Genomic DNA, 13,625 nt, shown 5'->3' with positions numbered 1-13,625 from the left:
GATGGACACTTAAGTTGCTTCCATGTCCTGGCTATTGTAAATAGAGCTGCAATGAACATTGTGGTACATGACTCTTTTTGAATTATGGTTTTCTCAGGCTATATGCCCAGTAGTGGGATTGCTGGGTCATATGGTAATTTTATTTTTATTTTTTTAAGGAACTTCCATACTGTTCTCCGTAGTGGCTGTATCAGTTTACATTCCCACCAACAGTGCAAGAGGGTTCCCTTTTCTCCACATCCTCTCCAGCATTTATTGTTTCTAGATATTTTGATGATGGCCATTCTGACTGGTGTGAGGTGATATCTCATTGTAGTTTTGATTTGCATTTCTCTAATAATTAGTGGTGTTAAGCATCTTTTCATGTGTTTGTTGGCAATTTGTATATCTTCTTTGGAGAAATGTCTATTTAGGTCTTCTGCCCATTTTTGGATTGGGTTGTTTCTTTTTTTGATATTGAGCTGCATGAGCTGCTTGCATATTTTGGAGATTAATCCTTTGTCAGTTACTTCATTTGCAAATATTTTCTCCCATTCTGAGGGTTGTCTTTTCATCTTGTTTATGGTTTCCTTTGCTGTGCAAAAGCTTTTGTTTCATTAGGTCCCAATTGTATATTTTTGTTTTTATTTCCATTTCTCTAGGAGGTGGGTCAAAAAGGATCTTGCTGTGATTTATGTCATAGAGTGTTCTGCCTATGTTTTCCTCTAAGAGTTTTATATTGTCTGGCCTTACATTTAGGTCTTTAATCCATTTTGAGTTTATCTTTGTGTATGGTGTTAGGGAGTGTTCTAATTTCTGTCTTTTACATGTAGCTGTCCAGTTTTCCCAGCACCACTTATTGAAGAGGCTGTCTTTTCTCCATTGTATATGCTTGCCTCCTTTATCAAAGATTAGGTGACCGTATGTGCGTGGTTTTATCTCTGGGCTTTCTATCCTGTTTCATTGATCTATATTTCTGTTTTTGTGCCAGTACCATACTGTCTTGATTACTGTAGCTTTGTAGTATAGTCTGAAGTCAGGAAGCCTGATTCCTCCAGCTCTGTTTTTCTTTCTCAAGATTGCTTTGGCTATTTGGGGTCTTTTGTGTTTCCATACAAACTATGAAATTTTTCGTTCTAGTTCTGTAAAAAATGCCATTGGTAGTTTGATAAGCATTGCATTGAATCTGTAGATTGCTTTGGGTAGTAGAGTCATTTTGTTCAAGAATGTTAGTTCTTCCAATCTGAGAACATGGTATATCTCTCCATCTGTTTGTATCATCTTTAATTTCTTTCATCAGTATCTTATAGTTTTCTGCCTACAGGTTTTTGTCTCCCTAGGTAGGTTTATTCCTAGGTATTTTATTCTTTTTGTTGCAATGGTAAATGGGAGTGTTTCCTTAATTTCTCTTTCAGATTTTTCATCATTAGTGTATAGGAATGCAAGAGATTTCAGTTCATTAATTTTGTATCCAGCTACTCTATCAAATTAATTGATTAGCTCTAGTAGTTTTCTGGTAGCATCTTTAGGATTCTGTATGTATCATATCATGTTATTTGCAGTGACAGTTTTACTTCTTCTTTTCCAATTTGGTTTCCATTTATTTCTTTTTCTTCTCTGATTGCTGTGGCTACAACTTCCAAAACTATGTTGAATAATAGTGGTGAGAGTAGGCAACCTTATCTTGTTCCTGATCTTAGAGGAAATGGTTTCAGTTTTTCACCATGGAGAACAATGCTGGCTGTGCATTTGTCATATATGGCCTTTATTATGTTGAGGTACGTTCCCTCTATGCCTACTTTCTGGAGAATTTTAATCATAAATGGGTGTTGAATTTTGTCAAAAGTTTTTTCTGCATCTATTGAGATTATCATATGGTTTTTATCCTTCATTTTATTAATATAGTGTATCACATTGATTGATTTGCATATATTGAAGAATCCTTGCATTCCTGGGGTAAACCCCACTTGATCATGTTGCATGATCCTTTTAATGTGCTGTTGGATTCTGTTTGCTAGTATTTTGTTGAGGATTTGTGCATCTATATTCATCAGAGATATTGACCTATAGTTTTCTTTTTTGGGGACATCTTTGTCTGGTTTTGGTGTAAGGGTGATGTTGCCTTGTAGAATGAGTTTGGGAGTGTTCCTCTCTCTGCTATATTTTGGAAGAGTTTGAGAAGGACAGGTGTTAGCTCTTCTCTAAATGTTTAATAAAATTCGCCTGTGAAGCCATCTGTTCCTGGGCTTTTGTTTGTTAGGAGATTTTTAATCACAGTTTCAATTTCAGTGCCTGTGGTTGGTCTGTTTATATTTTCTATTTCTTCCTGGTTCTGTCTTGGAAGGTTGTGCTTTTCTAAGAATTTGTCCATTTCTTCCAGGTTGTCCATTTTATTGGCATAGAGTTGCTTTAGTAATCTCTCATGATCCTTTGTATTTCTGCAGTGTCAGTTGTTACTTCTCCTTTTTCATTTCTAATTCTGTTGATTGGAGTCTTTTCCCTTTTTTTCTAGATGAGTCTGGCTAATGGTTTATCAATTCTGTTTATCTTCTCAAAGAACCAGCTTTCAGTTTTATTGATCTTTGCTATTGTTACCTTTATTTCATTTTCATTTATTTCTGATCTGATCTTTAGGATTTCTTTCCTCTGCTATCTTTGGGGGGTCATTGTTCTTCTTTCTCTAAATGCTGTAGGTGTAAGTTTAGGTTGTTTGTTTGAGATTTTTCTTGTTTCTTGAGGTAGGATTGTATTGCTATAAACTCCCCTCTTAGACTGCTTTTGCTGCATCTCATAGGTTTAGCGCTGCTGTGTTTTCATTGTCATTTGCTTCTAGGTATGTTTTGATTTTCTCTTTGATTTCTTCAGTGATCTCTTGGTTATTTATTAACATATTGTTTAGCCTCCATGTGGTTGTACTTTTTACATTTTTTTTTTACTGTAACTGATATTAGTCTCGTAGTGTTGTGGTCAGAAATGATACTTGATAAGTTTTCAATTTTCTTAAATTTACCAAGGCTTGATTTGTGACCCAAGATATGATCTATCCTGGAGAATGTTCTATGAGCACTTGAGAAGAAAGTGTATTCCGTTGTTTCTGGATGGAATGTCCTATAAATAGCAGTTAAGTCCATCTTTTTTAATGTGTCATTTAAAGCTTGTGTTTCCTTATTTATTTTCATTTTGGCTGATATGTCCATTGGTGAAAGTGGGATGTTAAAGTCCCCTACTGTTATTGTGTTAATGTCAATTTTCCCTTTTATTGCTGTTAGCATTTGCCATATGTATTGAGGTGCTCCTATATTTGGTGCATAAATATTTACAATTGTTATATCTTCTTCTTAGATTGATCCCTTGATCATTATGTAGTGTCTTTCTTTGTCGCTTATAATAGTCTTTATTTTAAAGTCTATTTTGTCTGATATGAGAATTGCTACTCCAGCTTTCTTTGATTCCCATTTGCATGCAATATCATTTTCCATCCCCTCACTTTCAGTCTGTGTGGGTCTCTAGGTCTGAAGTGGGTCTCTTGTAGATAGCATATATACGGGTCTTGTTTTTGTATCCATTCAGCCAGTCTATGTCTTTTGGTTGGAGCATTTAGTCCATTTATATTTAAGGTTATTATCGAGATATATGTTCCTATTACCATTTTCTTAATTGTTTTGGGTTTGTTATTGTAGGTCTTTTCCTTCTCTTGTGTTTCCTGCCTAGAGAAGTTTCTTTAGCATTTGTTGTGAAGCTGGTTTGGTGGTGCTGAATTCTCTTAACTTTTGTTTATCTGTAAAGGTTTTAATTTCTCCATCATACCTGAATGAGATCCTTGCTGAGTATATTAATCTTGGTTTAGGTTTTTCCCTTTCATCACTTTAAATATGTCCTGCCACTCCCTTCTGGCTTGCAGAATTACTGCTGAAAAATCAGCTGTTAACCTTATGGGGATTCCCTTGTATGTTATTTGTTGCTTTTCCGATTGCTGCTTTTAATATTTTTTCTTTGTATTTAATTTTTGATACTTTGATTAATATGTGTCTCGACGTGTTTCTCTTTGGATTTATCCTGTATGGTACTCTCTGTTCTTCTTGGACTTGATTGACTATTTCTTTTCCCATGTTAGGAAAGTTTTCCACTATAATCTCTTCAAATATTTTCTCAGACTCTTTCTTTTTCTCTTCTTCTTGGACCCCTATAATTTGCATGTTGGTGCATTCAATGTTGTCCCAGAGGTCTCTGTGACTGTCCTCAATTCTTTTCATTCTTTTTTCTTTATTCTGCTCCCTGGCAGTTATTTCCACCATTTTATCTTCCATTTCACTTATCCGTTCTTCTGCCTCAGTTATTCTGATATTGATTCCTTCTAGAGTATTGTTCATTTTAATTTCAGTTATTGTGTTGCTCATCACTTTGTTTGCTCTTTAGTTCTTCTAGATGCTTGTTAAATGTTTCTTGTATTTTCTCCATTCTGTTTCTGAGATTTTGGATCATCTTTACTATCATTACTCTGAATTCTTTTTCAGGTAGGTTGCCTATTTTGTCTTCATTTATTTGGTCTTGTAGGTTTTTGCCTGTTCCTTTGTCTGTAACATATTTTTTTGTTGTTTCTTTCTTTTTTTTTTTTTTTTTTTTTGATGGGTGGTGCTGTATTCCTGTCTTACTGGTTGTTTGGCCTGAGACATCCAGCACTGGAGTTTGCAGGCAGTTGGATAGAACTGGGTCTTGGTGCTGAGATGAGGACGTCTGGTACGCCTCACTCCAATTAATATTCCCTGCGGTCTGAGGTTCTCTCTTAGTCCAGCGGTTTGGACTCAGAGCTCCCACCACAGGAGCTCGGGCCAGAACTCCACCCTGGGAACCAATATTTTGCAAGCTCCCATTCCCTAGTTTTATCTCTTGGCTCCCATCTAGTCACTTCGCATTTTTGGCATCTTTATTCAGAGAGACTCTTCTCCTGGAGCCACAGAGACAAACTGTTGCAGCCACACATCCCATCCATGTTATTTTCTATTAGTATAATTCAACTATAATCTTAGCTGATTCTTTAACTGAATAAATAACAGATGGGTTTCTGTCAAATTTAGCATACATGTAGCTATCTCCATGAATATATTGGTGACCACACAGATGAGTTTTTTCCATTTGACTTAATAGATGGGAGCATAATTGACTGGGAAAATTTAGAGAGAAATATTTAATCACAAAGTAGAGAATCTTTGGTATCTTAGCAATAGGAAGTATAAATACACACACACACAAATGAGGGTTTCGGAATAAACATTCAGCTCTGACTCCTTGTTCTGCCACCATGGCTATAAGCCTTTAGGAAATTACTTATCCTTATTTGTGAAAGAACACCACAGATATCTATCTCTCAGAGTTATTGTGAAAGTGTTTCAAGCTATGTGCTTTAAGTGCTAAGCAGAGTGGTCTGCACCTAATAGTCACTCAATAAATGCTAACTTGTCCAAGGCAAGTTAGAGACTCATTTCTGAAGACAGGAAGACCAATGTGGGAATTCTGGTGACTTGATTTACGAGCTGTGTCATCTTATACAGTCATTCAACCTTGCTGAGTCTTGCTATCAAATATATGAACAAGGAATAATAATGTTGCATACATATATTGAGGGAATTAAATTAGATTGACAGAAAGTACTTAGCATAGTCAGTAAGTGCTCACTGACTAATATTTTATTATTGTCATATGTCATGCAAAGATAATTAAATGTTTCCTTGCATAATAAGAAGGGTGTTTGGTTTGTTGTTGTTTTTTTTTGTCTCAATTATGACAAATTCAAAGAATTGCATAATGTATAAAACTCTTTAGTTACCCTGTATTTATACCCTCAGATAATCCTAAGGTCCTAGAAAGTCTGAACTCTGAAACAAATCTGTCTGCTTTTTCTCAAGTTTGTCTTCTCACTCTCTTTAGTTCTCATCCATTTTAACAAAAGCTAATATGATAAGTATTCTCTTTGATACCTATGTAATGTTTGTAAAGTGTTTCCATTTTCTTTTATATAAGCATGATTGTTCTTAAGTTTTTAAAAAATGGCCACAGCACTCATGCATGGAGAGAAACAATTTTCCAAGCACAGAGGTATGTATTAAACAATTCTGCTTCAACTGTGAATGCAGTAACATTACCTTGTTAGTTGAGAACCCTTCTGTCACACTGAGAGCAAGAGCTGACATTGCTTGAAGCAGGATAGACAAAGTATATGATATAATAGGCATAAACCCAGTTGTGAAAATTGATCTTTAATTAAGCGATGCAAGCAGAAGTTGATATGCTTATTTGTCCAAGCACAGGAAAGACCACGATGCTTCATCATTCCATAGAATGCCATATTTTAATAGCATTTTTGACCCTTAATAGGGAAAATGTGTCTACATTGAAAGTTAACGTTATAAAGATATTTATAAATGTGGCCATTTACCAAAAGGAGCCAACAGCTTTTGATAGTAAAAATATTTCATGCTGTGAGTTTGATGTGGAAATATTTGATAAACATTGATAAGACTTTTTAAAAAAAAACTAAAACTTGATATCAATGATGCATTCTATATTTTTAATTAAAGGAAGTGGGAGGTACATTGATTTTTTAAAAGTGATATTTAAAGCACCTTATTATATGCAAATATTATGATATTCCTCAGGATAAAGAAATTAAACACATGCACACACACACACAGAGCAGCTTGAAGTCCAGTGGAGAGAAAAAATTTACATTCTTTGATAAGGGTGATAAAAGTCTGATACATACATAGGGAATAAGTATGCCTGACATCTTCTGGAGGGAATGAGTTGAGGAAAATTGAATTGAAGCTCAAAACCCAGGTTAAGGATTAGACAGGTGAAGAACAGAGAACATAACTGCAGTTTGTTGTGTACACAAGGAGCTTAGGTTACCTGTGCGGGAATAGCAAATAATGAGGTTGTAAAAAGATGCTTTAGAGAGATCATGAAAAGGCTTTGCGCTTTGCGCTTGGAAAAGGCTTTCCAAGCTGACATCTTGGAAATTTATCCTGACAGCAGTGTCAATGGGGGGAAAAGATAAACCAGAGATGCATGAGTTTAATAAGAAACAGTGATAGGAAGATTTGCATTTCAAAATAAATAATAATGAAATTTCAGAATGCTGTAAAGGGTGGAATATATGTCCCAAAAAGGTAGACCAAAGGAGGAAAAATTGAGGTCAGGGACAAACTTGTTTCAATGTTGCTCTATATATCCCAACATACCAAAAAAAAAAAACCTATTCCACATAAAACAGTGGTCACCCAAGGGCAAAATCCCCCCTACCGGGGGACATTTGACAATGTCTGAAGATGTGTTTGGCTGTCACAACTGCGTGTGGAGTGCTACCATCATTTGTAGGTAGAGGTCAGGGATGGTTCTGAACATCCTACAACTCACAAGTGAGTCCCCACAACAGAGAATTATCTGGTCCAGAATATCAGTGGTGCTGAGTTTGAAAAACCCTCACCCAGAGTAAACCAAACTGGGTAGTACATTGGTAAAATGGGGGTGCTAATTATACTCATGGAAAGAAATTTTGAAAACATATTTTTGGGAAATACATACCAGCATGTATGTTTCACACATATGTGTATTCATGTGAATGTTTCAACATACGTTTCATTTAGTAAAAAACTACAAAAAAAAATTTATTTATAATGTTCCATTATATTGTTAATTGCCTCGGTAATTGCTCTATATTATTGGGAGCATTTAACTGAACACCAGCTATGTTACACACATTCACCCAGTTGTTGCTATGCAAAGGTGACGGGTATATTGTCTTTAAATGCAAATATTGAGAAGCACAAATCTGTTAGCATGTACATTATTCTTTCTGCTTTGTTTTGGTTAGACAACTAAAATGAATCCTTCCAAAGCTGCCTTAAAATAATCAGTCTCCATAGCTGGTGTTTGGGGGCATAACTTACATAATATTTGTTCTTGATTTTAACAAAAGTGTGTCATTTACATGGGCCTCTAGGTGCAAACAGTGAATAAAGCAGAAAACATTAACAAATACAAAAGTAACCCTCATACTTCCACCTTTCCCAGGGACCAAATGTTTGTACTAATTAAGGAGGCGCACATTGAGAGATGTACCTTGCCATGTGCCCTGAAATGCAATTAACTCCAAGTCGGTAGAATTGATAATGAAAGGGAGTTTGAGTCTTACAGGCATTTGTGAAAAGCTTCCTGACTTTTCTTTTGTATTTCCATTTTCTAAACTATTAGTAAGATTCTTCAGATTTCTAAGAGCATGTCATGTCTAGCTTTTGTCTTTTTTAACTCAAAACAAGGATATGCAATTTACAGCAATATCATCATCAACTTTCTTAAAAATAAAATCAGAACCAGGCTGTTTACCAGTAGTGAAGAAACCTTGATTTAAACTGGCTGTGCTCACTTGCTGGCATATTGGAAATGGAATTCAGGAATTTCCTGAGTAGCTACTGACAGATGAGCAGTCCTATGATGGACACGAGAAGCAGGAGAGTTTTCTGAAAATGTGACCCTATATCATGTGGCTATTAAAAACAGTGACCATTTGCTGCTTGCTCTCTGTGGACCAGGGGTTTGTAACAGCCTGCCCCAAACCCTTGTAACAACCCTAATGAGTCTGCAATATTAGTCCCATTCTATAGATGAAGAAACTAAGGTACAGGCAGGTAATTTGGCCAAATTTACATAGTGATAAAGTGGCAGATCCAGAATTTAAACCCAGTTTTGCTTTACTACAAAAACCCTGTTTTTTTAAAGCCCCCAAATCTGCCTCTTGTATATTTCAACTAATAATAATAATAAACTGCATTTACAGAAGTCTGATACCACAAAGTAGGAAACAAACGTTTCCCATGTTCAGATGTGTTTCATACTCTGGGAAAAAGAGATGCTGAAGAGAATTCCATTTTTAACTCTAGCATCTCACGAAAAAAACTGTTATTTATTTTAGAGTTCCTCCATATTGTAAAGTCAAAGACTTATGCCACTTGATTTAGTGCAACATAAAGAAAATTATTGAAGCCCTCAATTAATAATTCTCATAGGATGAAGAGCCTTAGTATGAATTTATATGAGTAAGTATATCCCCCAATCTTTACTTCTTTTCTACTGTGATTTATAATCTGCATTTATCTATACATTTACTTATTGGTAAAAATTTTAATATTTTCTTTGTATAGTAACTTTAAAGCCATCAGAAAGAAATATTAAAAATCTTGCATAATTTTTTCAAATGCTTACCTTGACATTATTTAGGAAACAATAGCCAATATATATGCTAACATAAGAAATAAAATTGTGATCAGGTTTGGAAATATTTGCTAAATTAAAAAAAAATCTTTCTAAAATATCTTTAAAAAAAAAAGAATAGTTGCAGAGAATTAGAAGTCATTACTCATCCTGTTTTGAGTTTAATTGTAGCCTCAGAGAATAAATGATTCCAGTATATTCATGGCATCCTTATTAGTGTGTTGTTTTCTTACACATTTCTGAAAGTTTCACATAGCTCATGATGAGATGGCAGTTAGGAATACCTCATTAATTTGGAATGTTATAATAGCAAAAAATAGATATTTCAAAATAATGACAAGGTCATATGGCAAACTTGAAAAAGAAAGTAAAAATTTTTGATTAAGAAAGTTTGAATACAGGATTCAAACTTCTGAAAAGAAAGACAAGAATACTCAGAAAATGTGTAACAAAATATATTCATATTAAACTGAATTTTTATTCTATAGACCAAATAGACTTATAAAAGTTTAGCTTAGTGAAAGTCAAAATATCTTAATTGGACCTTTAATAGAAAGCCTTAATATACCCTCATCAAAACTGTCATAGTCTTCTGATATAAAGGAGATAACTCATTAAGGATACTTCATGCAAACTGAGTTCAGATAGAAAGCAGGCTTCCATTTAAAACCGGAAGTCTGTCTTTGACTTGTGTTTTGTCATTTATCACATTGCAGATAACAAAGTTAGCACATTTAGATTGACCAATACTTTACTGTGAAACGTCATGTGACTATGGCATTTGAGAATGTGAAGGAACCTAAAGATGACCAAGACAATCCCGTTCTTACAGAGATGAAGATATCATAGACTGAGATGCCTGAGTGACTGTCTCCCAATCACACAGCTAACTAACCATAGCGATTGGATAGAATGTGGTCACTTTTACCATGCTTCAATAAAGATACAGAAGACCCCTGAACATTTCTCCATTTGGGGCTCAAATTTACCTAACAGCCTAGAATGTGACGGTAACCACCCCAAGTCAGAGTCCTGACACCAGAAGGAGAACCTATTTTCCGAGTGGGCATGTGTAACTCATTTAGCCCTGGAATGAATGCCTAAATCCAGGCTTAGTGACGTCTGTTGGTCTACTGACTGGAGACTAAAACATCCAAATAGCTTTCATGTAAATTTTTCAAAGAAATTTTAAAAAATGCTTAAAATGGTTCCATACCATTTCCAGAACTCAAGATTACTGGAATTTTAAAAATCTTAATTACTTAGAGGCATAAATAACAGGCAGAAACATATTTTCTTGTGTGGAGATTTTACTTCTTTAGGTGCTTTTGTTTCTTTGGATCGAGGTTTTGGCTCAGGAAGTTAAAAAGCTTTCCAAAATATCTCTGTGCTATGTGTGTGCCCATTTTATTAAACACAATACACTACCAAGTGACAAGTGATCCCTATGTTCTATTTTTTTTTAGAAAGATTATTTTCTGGATGCATGACTTGTGGAATAAATTGCATCCCCAAAGTGAGCTAAGGGAATCTTAAATTTTTTTAATGAATAAAAAAATTATTCATTTTTTCAGTATAGCTATACCGCAGGTATACTGCAGGTGTGTGACTTTTTGTTAAATTAAAGATAAGGCCAAGCTGCTATAATATCCCAAAGGGTGTATATTGATTAAACTTTATCCCATCTATTGATCATAGTCAGTAAAACTTACAAAAACAGCTGTTTGGGAGGCAAAATCTCAAATATATTTGCTTAACCACTCACATTCTGTATGTACAAGTATCAAAAGTGTGACAACTGAAAGACATCTTCTACACTTTTAGCCAACAGACGTTTCTCAAAGTAAATCACTGTAAAAATAGATTTCCATTACATAAGTTTTAAATTAATTTTTATGGTGATATGGACAGACTATAATGAAAATAATAAGTGCCTCTGAGGACTGAAATTTTGTTATCGAAGTGAAAAATAACTTTTCTAATGTACTTTAACATGACTAATAATTATCTTGAATCTATGCCTATATAATCAAAGGGAAATTGAGTGTCAAATGATGAACTGGGTAATTTGTTTAAAGTAGCTTCTGTTGAAGAAAATACTTGAATAGAGGTAATCATTATTGAGATTGACTGCTTCCTGCGATCATAACTTGTCTGCCTATTTGTTTGCCCACAAATTCCAATTTTAACAATAAATTTTCATTTTATTTCAATGTAATGCATTTTCTTTTCACTTTGCCCATTGCACTAAAATGTATTTACTAGAACTATGAAATGGTGCATATATTGAATGACAGAACAGAGAGTAGTTGTAGGAATAAAAATTGTAACCCAGGTTTATAAACTATAGTGGCAACTTTGCAAGATCTCCTGTGTTAAAAGGACCTGTTTCTCTACCAGCGTGAAATTAGTCAGGGTTTGAATATGGACTTGTCAAATTAGAGGGCTCTAAAGGACTAGTGGACAAATCTGAGCTGGCACAAGCTTAATTGCACTTCCTCTGTCTATAGCCAGGAGATTATCAATCCCCCATAGGTAACATCTTATTGATCATTGATCATAAAATTTCCTAGGTAGCATTTAGTATATTGGGTTGGCCAAAAAGTTCGTTCAGGTTTTTCCCTTCAGAAAAACCGAAGCGAACTTTTTGGCCAACCCAGTAGATATTATCTTGACACCTACTTCACGGAGGATGCGGTGAGCTTATAGTGGTGGTTGGGTTATAATGTGCTGTAATCATCATATTAGAGTAGCCCTTGAATCTGCCTCAATATTTCCACTCTCATACTAACCCTTTTGGTCACATATGCTGTAGATTCGTCTAAAGCATCATCTAGATGTACTATGGAGTGGCTTTTTTTCTTAGATTCAACATGAGGTCTAAAAAAATGGGCGTTAAAAATGATAATTGTATTACAACTTAAAATTAGTTTGAGAACTATAAGTTAAATGAAATACTGTAAAAAGTGTACATTTATTTGTCCTTCTTGCAATGTTTAGATATCTCTCAGTGAAAGGAAGACACAAACTAAGTACACACTGTAAAAAAAAAGTTTATTTCCTGAGTTATTATAACAAATTTCAAACACAATATTAAGAATATGTATAAAGGATAACGTTAGGAATCTATAAAATCGTAATCTCTATATGAAAACATACTGCTCTTGATAAGTAAAGCATAATGATTTATTGGCCTGATTATTTCCATCAAAATATTTACAAAAGAAATAAAGGCTACAATGAAATGCCTTACTTAATTTTACATTAGGTATTAACAGGTTCTTCTTTATATTTGTTGAATGCCTGGTTAGATTATTCATTCGCTTATGAGGCAAAGTCATACACCTATGCTATTCAGGTGGATGGAAAAGAGCTTTATTCTCATAAACTTTCCAAATGAAAGTTGACTCATGTGCATGGAGGAGGAAATTAAAAATAATTTAGTTTTCTGACAGATTTCTTTTTTTTAGAAATGGACAGCAGTTCATGCTATTTGTATGGAGACTCTTGTTCATTCAATAGTAACCCTTATTCAGATCCCACTGTGTTCACATACTTTGCCAGAAGAAAAAGACAAACAAACAAAGAAATGAAAAACAAAAAAAAGCATTTACTATTTTTGAAGTGTCTCAACAAAATAGACCCAAGTTTTCCAAGAAAGGAAAAAAAGAGAAAACCATCCTAAGAGACATTAAGACAAGTAACAGTTATCTACTGAGGCATATCACTTGATACTCAAGCATAAAATACTTTCATATATTACCTCACTTTATTGTCAAAATAAAATTATGATGTACGTGGTATCTCCATTATGCTAACAAAGAAAGCTCAGAGAGGTGATACATTCCTTAAGGTCATAGGGCTAATAAGTGGTTTTATCTGTGATGAACATCACGTTTACTTGGTTTCCAAGCCTGTGTTTATTCTCTTACTATTGATCCATGCCATTTTCACAGTATGATGGATCTATTTTAGGAAAAAATTTCCATAGACTTCATCTTTACGTAGTGAATGAATCAAGGCCAGGATCTACAGTTTATTATACACTGAGGAAAATAATGTAGGAGATGTTTTTCAGTGGGCTGAAGAGGTTATTACCTCTATGATATCTGAAAATTGGGAAATTTGTTTTGGGTAAACCCTGCTTGGCATTCTTTTCGTCTATTAATCTTCGAAAACCAACCTATGCAGAAGTGCACTGTGGGTTGAATTTTTCCCCACCAACCACTTCTAATCTCTCTCTCAAGCATTCTCTCATTGGTTTAGTTGATGATATGACTGAATCAATATTCATTCCATATCAAAGAATATTTTATTTTAAAGTAAGTTCTTCTACTCTAGTGTAACACTGTGTAGGGGTAGTAATGTTGACTGGGGCA

At 34.5% G+C, this 13,625-nt stretch overlaps 1 protein-coding gene across 4 annotated transcripts in view; it reads left to right on the top strand.

Moving 5' to 3' along the window:
• CDH18 (cadherin 18) overlaps window positions 1-13,625 on the top strand; it is a 577,532-nt gene that overhangs the window by 490,184 nt on the left and 73,723 nt on the right. The gene's annotated exons all lie outside the window — the stretch shown is intronic.

Source organism: Balaenoptera borealis (assembly GCF_965194805.1).
Source record: "Balaenoptera borealis genome assembly, chromosome: 2".
NCBI classification, from domain to species: Eukaryota; Metazoa; Chordata; class Mammalia; order Artiodactyla; family Balaenopteridae; genus Balaenoptera; species Balaenoptera borealis.
This window is presented reverse-complemented; position numbering and strand designations above follow the sequence as displayed.